This window comes from Emys orbicularis, chromosome 14, assembly GCF_028017835.1.
Source record: "Emys orbicularis isolate rEmyOrb1 chromosome 14, rEmyOrb1.hap1, whole genome shotgun sequence".
In the NCBI taxonomy this organism is placed as follows: Eukaryota; Metazoa; Chordata; order Testudines; family Emydidae; genus Emys; species Emys orbicularis.
In genome coordinates this window covers 14909938-14923475 of record NC_088696.1, presented here as the reverse complement: position 1 = coordinate 14923475, position 13538 = coordinate 14909938, and positions in this window count along the sequence as shown.

The window sequence follows — 13538 nt, the reverse complement described above, 5'->3', positions numbered from 1 at the left end:
AAGAACCTCACTTCTTCAGATGCAAGTAATGGAAATCTCCAGAGGCAGGATACCTGCCTCTGGAGATTTCCATTACTTGCATCTGAAGAAGTGAGGTTCTTACCCACGAAAGCTTATGCTCCCAATACTTCTGTTAGTCTTAAAGGTGCCACAGGACCCTCTGTTGCTTTATCCTTGTTAGGAAGATATTTCTAACTGTACTTAAATCTCCTTTGGTACAAATTAAGCTGATTACTTCTTGTCCTAGCCTCTCAATTGCTTACTGTCCTTTTTGTAACAACCTCATATATTTGAAGACTATTATCATGTTCCCGTCATCTTTCTCTTCTGTCAACTAGACATGCCCAGTTCCTTCAGTTATTCCTTATAGATCAGCTTTTTTAAACCTCTTATGTGTTTTGTTGGGATTTTTAGTGATATATCTGAATGTTACAATTGTCCCAGTTAAGCAGCAGTGTTCAGTAAAATATCCATCCTACTGTCTCTTAACACAGGGGTTTTCAGCTGCCCTTCATTTTTCCAAATCTGTTTATAAGACAATATTGTCAAAAGTGAGTAGTGATTTAAGGTACCTTCATTTTTTGATGCCAACTTGGAATGCCCCAAAATAGAGGCATCTAAAATGACTAGCTACTTTTAAAACTTTTGAAAAGCAGACTTCTTTAAGTTGGGCATCTAAAAATCTGTATATATTTTGAAATCCTTTGCCATAACTTTTATGTGACCAAAATATTAGAAGAATTTACTACCTCTAAAACTACAATCAGAATATCTAGAGTGGGAGAACTTGTAAACTGGAAATGGAGTCAGAACTCAGTCCTGGATAGAGATGCAGAGATCATATATATCTCCCTGGTTCAACTTGTAAAGGGTTGAACTTGTCTCTCTCTCTCCCTCCTTCCCTCCTCTCACATTTTATAGTTACACTAGGGATGAACTTATTTGGCATCTAATTCATTATATAGAGTAGTCATATTTTGTATTTTTCTAATTAGCTGTGTGTGAGATGAGTATGAAAGTAGTTTTTGATGTCCACCCCTGTGGAGAGACCAGACTTGGCCCTCAGCACAACTCAAGCCCCATAGAGGGGGCATTATGCAATGGCTGAAAGAGGAATACCCTGGTGGAGAGCTCTCTGCATCCTTCCTGCACTGTGAGAGATGGTCCTAAAGAGGTAGGCATGAAGGGAAGGTTTGAGGCTTAACTTTGGGTGGACCCTTTAGGTTCACAACTACATGGATCAAGTGGACCTAGCACTCCATACAGGGGTGCAGAGCAGCAGTGGCCACTGTTCTATGTTATGTGCTGGAGCATCAGCATTGCAGCTCCTTATATTGACTGAGGATAGGGGTGTGTGAATTCCAGATTTCTCAATCTGGTGACTTCCATGAGTTTTCTTTATACACTCGCCATTTCCTTAAAAACATGCTAGTAGATGAGCTTCCCTCAGCATTTATATTGTTCCCTATATTTCAGGCCATGCCTAGGGGCTATTGCATTTGCCAAGGTCAAGTTATTTAGTTAATAGTTTTTTTAAATAGAAAGTGATACTCAACCTTAACTAAAGCAGAGCTACTGCTCTGCTATAATCCAGGGAAACTGACACCAAAGTGCAACCACTATACAGTACATTTTAAAAATTCTTTTATTTTTCGAGAAGCACCAGACTCTACTCACCATAACCCGTTGGCAAATAGGGGGTAATGGAAAATGTTCTGACTCTTTGACTTTACTCAGCATTGTTCCACCTTGCCTGAAGAGAATACATTAAGCTGCCCACTGAGTTTCTTGTTAAACCCACTAAGGGTTGAAACTAGACAGTTGCAGCCTCCTGGCTTTTACTGTAACCCCCGTGAAGTGCACTGCTCAAGTTTTATGTAGCAATGAACAATGATTGTATTAAAAATTACTGGCTCTGGCTCTTATTTTCACTTGAACTTTTACTTTGTATATAATAAAATAATGTATGTAGTGACAGATAGCAATCAGGGACTACAAAGATCTGTAATTGATGTCTTTTCATCTCTGTTTGTACAGTGTCCAGCACAATGGAATCCTAGTGTTGTGACTGGGAGTTCTGGGTACTACCATAATGTAAATGATTAATAATAACAAAAACATTATTAAAAATAAGTACCACAGGCTGGGCATTTGTTTACTAATCATCTTAGGGAACTGTGGAAACTAGGTAGTTTTAACATCTTTCTTTTTACTTGCTCCTATTTTATGTTTTTCTTCAGCTTTTTAGTGTTGCAAATACCACAGTATCATTTGTATATAGTAATGCACTGGTATAAAAACTTACGCAAAGGGATTGTACTTTTTCATATAAATTGCTTCCCTGCCATTTAGGCAGTCATTTTATAGCCTTGATTCTACAGGCCTTAGACTTCTTAGTACTCTTACTTTGTCTTAGTATAGATCATATAGAGTATGCAGTTGTTCTCTGTTTTGTTTTTATTGCCTGAGATGATATGAAGTTTAATCTGATTTTATGTATAATTAAATTCTATGCTAGATGTTTGTGACCCAGGGCAGCATAAATAAACAAGCCAATAAAAGCTGGAGAGTATGGTTTGAGTCTAACCCCCAGGCAGCAATATCTAGCCATGCTGGAACCACATATTCAAATCCCTGTAGGATTGACTGCCTCTCTGAGTAGTAACAGAGGGTCCTGTGGCACCTTTAAGACTAACAGAAGTATTGGGAGCATAAGCTTTCGTGGGTAAGAACCTCACTTCTTCAGATGCAAGAAGTGAGGTTCTTACCCACGAAAGCTTATGCTCCCAATACTTCTGTTAGTCTTAAAGGTGCCACAGGACCCTCTGTTGCTTTTTACAGATTCAGACTAACACGGCTACCCCTCTGATCTCTGAGTAGTGGATATGTTAATTTGGGTATTGTGCCATGTTTATTGTAGTGGGGATTAATCTTAGAACAATAGAACTGTAGGACTGGAGGGGACCTGGAAGGGACCTCGAGAGGTCTTCTAGTCCAGTCACCTGCACTCAGTATTATCTAGATCAGGGCCCGGCAACCTTTGGCATGGGAAGCGGCGTGGGCCGAGGGATGTGCTGGCCCCCGCTTCCCGCCACCCCCGTTGGCCTGGAGCGGAGAACCGCAGCCAATGGGAGCCATGATCGGCCGAACCTGCGGACGTGGCAGGTAAACAAACCGGCCCGACCCGCCAGGGCGCTTACCCTGGCGAACCGCATGCCAAAGGTTGCCGATCCCTGATCTAGATCATCCCCGACAGGTCTTTGTCTAACCTGCTCTTAAAAAATCTCCAATGACAGAAATTCCACAACCTCTGTAAGCAATTTATTCCAGTGCTTAACCACCCTGACAGGAAGTTTTTCCTAATGTCCAACCTAAACCGCCCTTGCTGCATTTTATTCCTATTGCTTCTTGTCCTATCCTCAGAGGTTAAAGAGAACAAATTTTCTCCCTCCTCCATGTAACAACCTTTTATGTACTTGAAAACTGTTATCATGTCCCCCACTTAGTCTTCTCTTCTCTAGACTAAACAAACCCATTTTTTAAAAATCTTCCCTCATAGGGGAGAGACTTAAGTAAATCTCACAAGACATGAAGGTAACATTCATGATGAGACAATCTGTATAAGCGTGCTTATAAACAACATGATCATAGCATCATTTGAACCAGGTGGAAATAACAAGGGCAAGGTAGTAGAGGGTGAGAATGGGCCGTGCTAATTCCTGGATCTGCTTTGAGGGCTGATTATTATAAAAGCACCAGTAAAGACTTTTCCTGTAGATCTATATTTGTTGGTGAGATACCTACAGAGAATCTTGGAGGAAGGCTCTGCCATGGACTACTTGGGCATGGAGACCATAAAGTAAAATTTAAGCAGTGCCAAATTTGAAAACATTCACCAGGTTCCACATAGAAAAAGCTGTAGTTATTTAAAATAAATATTTTTTTTAAAAAAAGGTAAGGATATATGTTCGCAAACAAAGGTTAACCAAAAACAAAACAAAACCCATAAAGTATTAATTTGTAGTTTGATGTAGATATAGGATCAAATTTAATCGCTGGAGTAATTCCACTGGAATTCTAATGGAATTACATCTAGGATGCATTTTCCTCAGAAACATTTTCAACGTGGAAGCTTCTTCAGTATTTAACCTGCTGTGGCCCTGTGGAAAAGGAAGAAAAATTACTGCCTTGCAAATTGGAAAAAGACTTAAGTAAAATCTCACAAGATATGAAAGTAACATTCAACCTGTATAAACATGCTTATAAACAATATTATCATAGCATCATTGATTTTCTTGGCTAGTACTAATAATTATTTGCATTTCTACTGCATCTTCTATCTCCAGATCTCATAGTATTTACAGACATTAATGATTAGGTCTCACAACAGTGCTACTATAGCATATCTATACTTTAATTGGAGGTGTGATTGGAGCGTCTGTAGATGTACCCAAGCTAGCTTTAATTTAGCTATCACAAGGACCAATAGCAGTGAAATCGGACCAACACAGACTTCAACATGGGCTAGCACATGACTTATGAGGAGAGGCTGAGGGAACTGGGATTGTTTAGTCTCCAGAAGAGAAGAATGAGGGGGGATTTGATAGCTGCTTTCAACTACCTGAAGGGGGGTTCCAAAGAGGATGGAGCTCAGCTGTTCTCAGTGGTGACAGATGACAGAACAAGGAGCAATGGTCTCAAGTTGCAGTGGGGGAGGTCTAGGTTGGATATTAGGAAACACTATTTCACTAGGAGGGTGGTGAAGCACTGGAATGCGTTACCTAGGGAGGTGGTGGAGTCTCCTTCCTTGGAGGTTTTTAAGGCCCGGCTTGACAAAGCCCTGGCTGGGATGATTTAGTTGGGAATTGGTCCTGCTTTGAGCAGGGGGTTGGACTAGATGACCACCTGAGGTCCCTTCCAACCCTGATATTCTATGATTCTATGATTCTAGCCATGGGAGTGAGTGCCTGTGGTTCCACTTGGGCTTGTTTAGCCCATACTGAACCCCGTGCTGCTGCAGTTTCACTGATATTGTTACTCATGCTATCTAAAGCTAGCTTGAATATGTCTACAAGTGCTGCAATCACACATCCAATTGCAGTATCAATATACGCTTCTACAGGTAAAGTTAGAAATGACTCATGATTGTCTTCTCTCCTACATTGATAATTTTCCATCCATTTGGGCATTGCCCTAACCTCTTTGTGTGTGTGTGTGTGTGTGTGTGTGTGTGTGCAGGCCTTTAATATAGATAGGGCCCTACCAAATTCACAGCCATGAAAAATGCACCATGGACCGTGAAATCTGGTCTCTCGATCCCCCCCCCTAAAAATCTGGTCTTTTGTGTACTTTTACCCTATACCAGGGGTAGGCAACGTTTGGCACGCGGCTCGCCAGGGTAAGCACCCTAGCGGGCCGGGCCAGTTTATTTACCTGCTGACGCGGCAGGTTCGGCCGATCGCAGCCCCCACTCACCGCGGTTCGCTGTCCTGGGCCAATGGGGGCGGTGGGAAGCGGCGCGGGCCAAGGGATGTGTTGGCCAAGGCTTCCCGCCGCCCCCATTGGCCCAGGACGGCGAACCGGGGGCAGTGGGGACCACGATCGGCCGAACCTGCCGCAACAGCAGGTAAATAAACTGGCCCGGCCCGCTAGGGTGCTTACCCTGGCGAGCCGCATGCCAAACATTGCCGACCCCTGCCCTATACTATACAGATTTCACAGGCGAGACCAGCGTTTCTCAAATTGGGGGTCCTGACCCAAAAAGGAGTTGCAGCAGGGCCACAAGGTTATTTTAGGGGGGTCATAGTACTGACATCCGTATTTCTGCGCTGCCTTCAGAGCTGGGCGGCCGGAGGGCAGCGGCTGTTGGCCGGGCACCCAGTTCTGGAGGCAGCACTGATGCCAGCAGCTGCGCAGAAGTCAGGGTAGCAGTACTGCAATCTCCCTACAGTAACCTTGCGACCCCTGAACAACTCCTTTTTTGGGTCAGGACCCCTACAATTACAACACCGTGAAATTTCAGATTTAAATAGCTGAAATCATGACATTTAGAATTTTAAAAATCTTATGACCATGAAATTGACCAAAATGGACCGTGAACTTGGTAGGGCCCTAAATATAAAGTAATAATAAATAATCAAACCTGACCACTTGCTAGCAGAGTGATATTGAGTGCTGTGGTTAGGTCAGCACCTCTGCTTAGCAAAACAACAACAAAAAATTCTTTAAATTATATAACAGAACTGATGTTGCAGAAGAAATATATCTAATGGCAACACTGTGGGTACATTAGTTGCTTGTTATCGATTATCTTTCATAACTTCCATTTCACTGCCCCTCATGGAGCAATACGGGCATCAGTAACAAGTGAAAATGAATAATATATCCTTTAGGCAGTCCATTAGATATATGTATAAATGGTAAGAAACGAGAGAGCAAACTGGTTTGCCAGCATAACTATAGGCTTACAGAATCTTGCATCTTTGTTGTTGAGATCTGCTAAGCTTTTTAACACTGTGATGGGCTCTTCCAGGCTGGTTGTCTATTTCATCAGATTCATAGAATCATAGAATATCAGGAATGGAAGGGACCTCAGGAGGTCATCTAGTCCAACCCCCTGCTCAAAGCAGGACCAATCTCCAACTAAATCATCCCAGCCAGGGCTTTGTCAAACCTGACTTTAAAAACCTCTAAGGAAGGAGATGCTGCTTCCTCTTTATAAAGCATCAAGGAGAGTGTATAATTGATTTTTATTTTTATTTTTATTTTTGGTTGCCAAACTGAAAAATCAGGGTGGAAAAATGATTAGTTTCAAACAGAAACGGAATCGATTCAATTTTTTTGCCGAAACAAAATTTTTTTTGCTAGGTTCAACACTTCAAACACTGATTCAAAATGACATTTCTGAAACAAAATATTGATTTAAAATGATGGGTTTTTTTAATTCAAAATCATCATTTTGAAAATGTCAAACTCTTCATTTCTGGAAAAAAAAAATGGTTGAAACTATTAGTCAAATTTGACCCAAATTCACAAATGCTTTGTGTCCCCCCAAAAAGCACTTTTTGATTAATTTAGTATTTTGTTAAAAAATAAATTCACCAATCTCTAGTTGAGAAGTCTTTGTAAAGAACCTTTCCTCTCTTTCCCTGATGATGTCCTGAATTTCACTGGAGAGGTGGAGGAGGAAGAAGCTTTAAGTATTATTGGATAAGGTGAGCGGACCACATACTGTACTCTGATCCCAAGGAAGATATCATTCCCTGAGCTCCCAGGTTCTTCAGGAATAGGCTAAGGCAAAGCCCATCCTCTATCTATTGCTGGGGAATGTGATATCTAAGGAGAAGAGGGGCTGAACAAGCCACCCAGGTCAAGGATGAATCTCCTGGGATATTGAAACCATTGAGCTTTCACCAAAATGCTCCATCTACATGCTCAATAGAGAGAGCTCACCCAAGCTGCTTCTGTCCATTCCTACAAATGCTTCCCTTGTAAACAAGCATTGCTTTCTATTTAACTGGACTGCACCCAAGCCACTTGATCTTCATCCAGCTTGTGGTGTTCATCATCCACATTTTTTATCTCTATCATGCACTGGGAGAGTAATGACACCAAAGCATCTGATGTAGGGCTGAGAATCATCAGAATGTAGCTGAGAATGTCTTTCAGTCTCCACTAGTTATAGGGATGACAAGATGGAACTATGTATTTAAAGGTCTTTGTGGAGGGCTGTTCATGTCACTTTGCCTGCACTTTCTGGCTTTCTTATTCCCCATGTCTTATTATTTGTGCTAAGTATTGTGCAAACAAGTGGTCCCCATCTCACAATCTCATCAAAGGTGGTATGGCATAGCAAAATAATTTTTTCACTACCAGGGCTTTTTATTTTTATTTTTTTAATACACATGCACTCTCGCTCGCTCGCTCTCTCTGCATTCTCATCCCTCCTTCCCACAGTAGTTTAAAATCATAGGGCAACACAAATCCAAAAGGAAAAGGTATCCACACAGAAAACCAGGGCATTAAGCCTAGAAAATATCTTACAAACAAAACAGCAACCACTTCCATCTCCCAACCACACACACATACATTTCCATAAAATTTAATCCAAAATCTAAGTTTTGAGTGAATGTTTCTGGGGTAGAATCTTCCTGTTGGCCTGTGAGGCAATCCCTTAAGAACTGATAATTACATTCTCATTGTGACCTCAAACCAATACGGTATTTAGGAGAATCAAGAGCAAAACTATTAAGCCAATGTCAACATTAAATTCCACCATATTCAGAAAAAGATATGCACAAGAAGTTGTTGATCGGCATTTAAAAATTAATCAGAATTTGCACGACTGCCAGCAATGCTTAAACCTAATTGATCTGCAACATGAACCTCAAGTTATGCCAGCAAAAATTCATTTGTTATGTATTAAATATCAGACATGTTTTATGAGAAGGTCCTGAAAACAGTAAGTAGAATAGCATCCCTGTCAGTAATATTTAGAATTGAAAACACACTTAGAATTTCAAAACAAAATTATCAGGAGTGTCTTGTGGTTTCAAAGCTAGCTAAAAATGAAGCAGATTTCCAATCAATACTTATAGCCATTTAATTCTTCCAAGAGACAGTCCTGATCATTTTGTTTTAAATTACAGATAATTCATTTTTTGTTTTCTATGCACCCACAAATTATTCTCGCTTTCTTTTTTCTTATCTGGTTCCAAATGTCCAGTGAATAAACTTAGTATGTTATTGTCAGTCAATCCTGCATTCTCACCAAACTTCTCGTTGCAGTCAAAGGAAGTTTTCGATCTTCCAGGAAAGTAGACTAAGGTAACATTTTGAAAAGTGCCTAAGTGGCTTAGGCTCCTAAGTCTCATTTTTTTAAAAAAAAGGAATAGTTGCTTGGTTCCTTTGTGATGAAACAGACCAGTGATGGACCATACCGTTACAATAATGGACAACTTTGCTGGAATTAGGATGCCAGTTTCCTAATTATCAATTAATTTTAATATAGTTTGCCTAAAGCAGTCACAAAAAAGTCTTCTCTGAACATCAGAGTGGAGTTTCCCCCAGTATTTCTGTGGTACGTTGATAAGTAAAAATTTAATTTTCCAGTGCAAATAAGTGTGAAATTAACTACATACGAAACACATTTTTTACAGCAGAAGTATCTTTATTGGCTGCTTTCATTTAAAGTTTACTCAGCAATCTGTTTAAAAAGTCACTTTGGGTAGATGCTTACAGAAAATACAGTGCAGTGGATTAATCCAGTTTGTAGGCTGTTTTCCAAAGAAATGCAGTAATAAAAAGAATTTCATGCAATACACTATTAGAACTTCATTTACATTAATAAGACTCTGTTCTCAGACTATTAGGCAAACTTCAACATAGAAAAACAAGGGACACGCTGTGTTTTGCACTAAGCACAACCACAGTGATTAGAGTTTCTGGTGCTCCTATATCCTTCTGAGCTCAGTGTATGAGAGAAAACATTGTTCTTCTTAGAGCTGAGATATCCTATATGCTCACTTACTGCTGTGTTGGTCCCCTCAAGCAAAGTAACAAAACCCAAGAGAGGAGCCAATAATTCAGCTATCCCTAATCACATTACAAATACATAGCAGTTATGAAAATTAATCTGAATATTAAAAATACTCTGCTTTATTTGAACCAGTGTCATGCTGTAATGTACCCACAGCAAATACAAGTTTATATGCTATCTAGATATTCCCTCCACATGCCATTCACAATTGGCTAGATTGCGATTGGTGCTTGTCGAGGTGCATGGGATGGGGAGGGCTCAAGGAGCCTCTCTCCTACCTTGTGCATGTTAAAGGGACAGTTTATAATTGCCACCACTGTGTTTGGGGAAATGCCTCAGGAGGGTGAACATCTCCTCAGTGGGGGTAAGTCTGCAGGGTTATGGCTTCGCACCCCCTTTTGGATCTAGCCTGTGGAATGGCCTAGGTGCACTGGAGAGAGCAGGCTTCACTAGCCTGAAGGCAGCCTACATAGTCCTTCTGGAAAGTGGGCCGACTGGGGAGCGATGGTACTTTCCCGTGCTCCCCCCCGCAGCTCTGCACCATCCCCAGTGTATGTCATTGTTCCACAGCTGTTCTCTGGTCTTGAGTGAACCTTACAGTCAGTTTTGTTGACTCTATTTTACCGTTATCATATGGTAACTAACTGTGATTATTCTAGGCACTGACTTAGTACACAAATAAAACAACCATATGTTGATGAGAATTTTCAACGTTTAGATCACACAGGAACTGAAAGAGGAAGCCCAGACTAGCATTTCTGCTTAACCCCTTATGAAAATCGTATAATTTTCTTGAAAAACATGACAACTATTCAAAAGTCAGTTTTGGGTCAACATAAGCTTACGATACTCTATTAAAGATAAGCCAAAAACCATTGGACATCTTCAAACAACAGGGATTCTTTCCCTATTCAGGAGGAGTGTGGTGACTTGTGTGCCATCAAAAGTAATTCCGATTACCTTCTGAATTTAATTACCAGTAATCTCCCATTGGGCACATACGGGCTGCCATATTAAATTAGGAGGGAGCATTAGAATGACCAATGGACTGTTCCTGGCCGTATTTGAAATCTTAACAGGAAGTCAAAGAAAATGCAGCTATCCAGTTGTGCAATGCTGCAGATGGGTATGAAGGGGAGGGATTGCAGTCCTTTCTTAAATCCACAACAATCAGCTTGACATCAGCCATGTTTCAAAAAACGAAGCTACAGTACATCCTATTTTATCAGAGATGAGAGAGATTTTGGAAGACAAGGCTCTGTGTAAAGACACTGATAAGCCAAAAGCAATAGACACTATATCTGGAGGTCCTATGCATTGAGAATCCATGCTCAGATCATATACATAGGACCAGTTCAGGCTAACCGGTTGTGCAACTAGGAAGAGCTGGCCATACCTTGACACCAGTTCCTACTCTAACAGGAGTACGCATCTCCTTTTGCTTCTGGTGTGGTACTGTGCATAAAGCCAGCTGAGTCTTCACACTCTCATTCTGTAAAACCTGTTTTATAAGAGAAGGAGCACTTGAATTTTTAACTTCTCTAAATATGTCATGGGACTGTGTGTTTCCAGCTACCAGAGCAGGGCCCGAGATATCTCAGTTTAACTTCTCATCCAAAGAATAGCCTCTCCAACTGGATCTCGGTGAATTGACTGTAACGAACAATTTCTTCTAGGAAGTTCCCCCTTTTTCTGGTAACAAATTAACCATATATAGATTCCAGGTTTTAAATTGTTAGTTATTTGAAATGATTTAATAAACAGTTTGTCAATTATGTCTACAAGTACCTACACAGGGAAGAGATTACTGATAGTAGAGGGCAGAATAAATATGAGATCCAATGGTTGGATGCTCTGCACTAGACAAATTCAGACTAGAAATAAAACACACTTTTTTAACACTGAGGATGTTTAATCTTTGGAACAACTTACCTAGGGGTGTGGTGAATTCTCCATCACTTTCGGTCAAGACTGGATATCTGTTTTTAAAAAAAAAATGCTACACTCAAACAGAAATTATGGGCTCGATGCTGAAATTACTGGGTGAGGTTTTTTGGCCTGTGTTATGCAAGATGTCAGACTAAATGATCATAAGGATCCCTTCTGCATTAAAATTTATTAACATATTTCAGCCTTGAACTGTTAGTTAGAAGTGTTACAGGACTACTCCATGAAAAAGGAATTTCTGTATATATGCAAATAGTTAATAGATAAGATGTGAGTAGTTTGCATTCAACAATATGCAGCTTTTTTCCTGAGTTTTGCAGGATCCGTAAAATTGCTTCTTGTTATGCACTGAAAATGGATTCTTGTGTGGAGCTCTATTGGTTTGAGTATTTGCTATTTCACATTCACTATATATGCTGTATGGTTGGTGAAATGTTATTGTTTCTGATCTCTGATTCAATAACTGCCAAACACACGCAGTGTTTTCAAGATGGTCACCAAACACTACTGACACAATATTCATGTTAACATGTAATCACACAAGTTTTCAGACCTTTAGTTTGGAGGCATGTTCAGCAAGTTCTTCCAAACTGAAGTTCCCTCATGCATCTGTTTGTAGAAAGTGAATGAAGAAGTCTTGTGAATAGTGTAAATGTGAATGTTTATGTCTGGTTTTGTTTTGTTTTGTTTTTCTGGTAGATTTTGCCCAGTTCTCTCCATAGCAGTGCAGCACCACTTAATACTGCAAAACCATGTCAGCAATTGTGTTTGCTTCTCTGACCCAGAGGCTAGCTCACTAACAACTATGTCCCTTGACATTCATAACTCAAAATGGAAACAAAGGAGATACTATAATCACATATATATAAAAGGAAGCCATGTTAGTCTTTTTTTATAGATGGAATAAGGTAGGCACATGTGTGGGTGTGTGAATTATTACAAATTTCCACTTAAAGTCTTGTTGCAACTGGTGAAGCTAGCAATTAGATTAGTAACACATCATATGAACTGCTGTGCTTAAAATAAGCCTTTGATGGAAATGCTATAAAATTGGTATTGCTCTTTTATGCAACCCAGCTAGCGGAGAGGGCTATAGTTCTTTAATAATTTTTTTAAAAAGAACATTATAGGTTTGACAGCAGTTACTGTACTGTCTCCCCACTCTATAGAACCATTGTGTTGAAGTTGGGGCACAAGAAATAACATTTTTTTTTCTCTTTTATGTTCATGATTTTAATAACATTCGGATGGATTCTTTATCCACAACATTTGGCTTTAGAGATTCCCGAATTTTGTAATATGTAACATGCATCTGGGCAGCTGCACACAAGAAAACACTTGTAGTTCATTTAAATCCCCTGTCTATAGACTGAATCGGGTATTCAAAGAATTTGCACTATTATCAGATTAGTAAAGGGAGAGAGTATATATTCTATGCAAAAATGTAAATGACAAACTGGTTAATGTGAGTTTCAAAATGAAGTTTGAGGATGTAAGGGGCATACTGAGATCCTACTAAAAACAAAGACAAAACTCTCAGAAACTTCAATGGAAGCAGAAGTGGGACTTTAGCCTGTCCCCAATGTGTACTAATAATGGCAACTAATGGCTGATGGGAAGCTGCAGCTGCGTATCATGAGAAGAACAGATCATTTTAATTTTTCTCTATCTATATTGTGTAAGCAAATGTGAATAAAAGGCTGGCAGTATTGTAATGTTTGTGGATTTAAGATTACGAGGCCCTGCATGTATACTCTAATGCCTATCAAAGTCGTGTATTGCATTCTGGGATGAAAAGAGAAACTTTCCAGCTTACAGGTTGTATATAGTTAGAAGCAAATGGTTAAGGGGCCATTCTCTTTGTTCTGGGCTTCAAACAAATGTATTGTGAGTCTACTCCTTACAAAAAATATCCTTCATTAGACAACTCCCCTTATATGATGGGTATAAGATTATTTACAGTTCCTATAGAAAACTCTGCTAAAGGATTGTTTGTCTCTTGTTGTGAATAAAGATTTGTTTAAGCCTCTGTCATACTTTTTCAGGTGCTGAC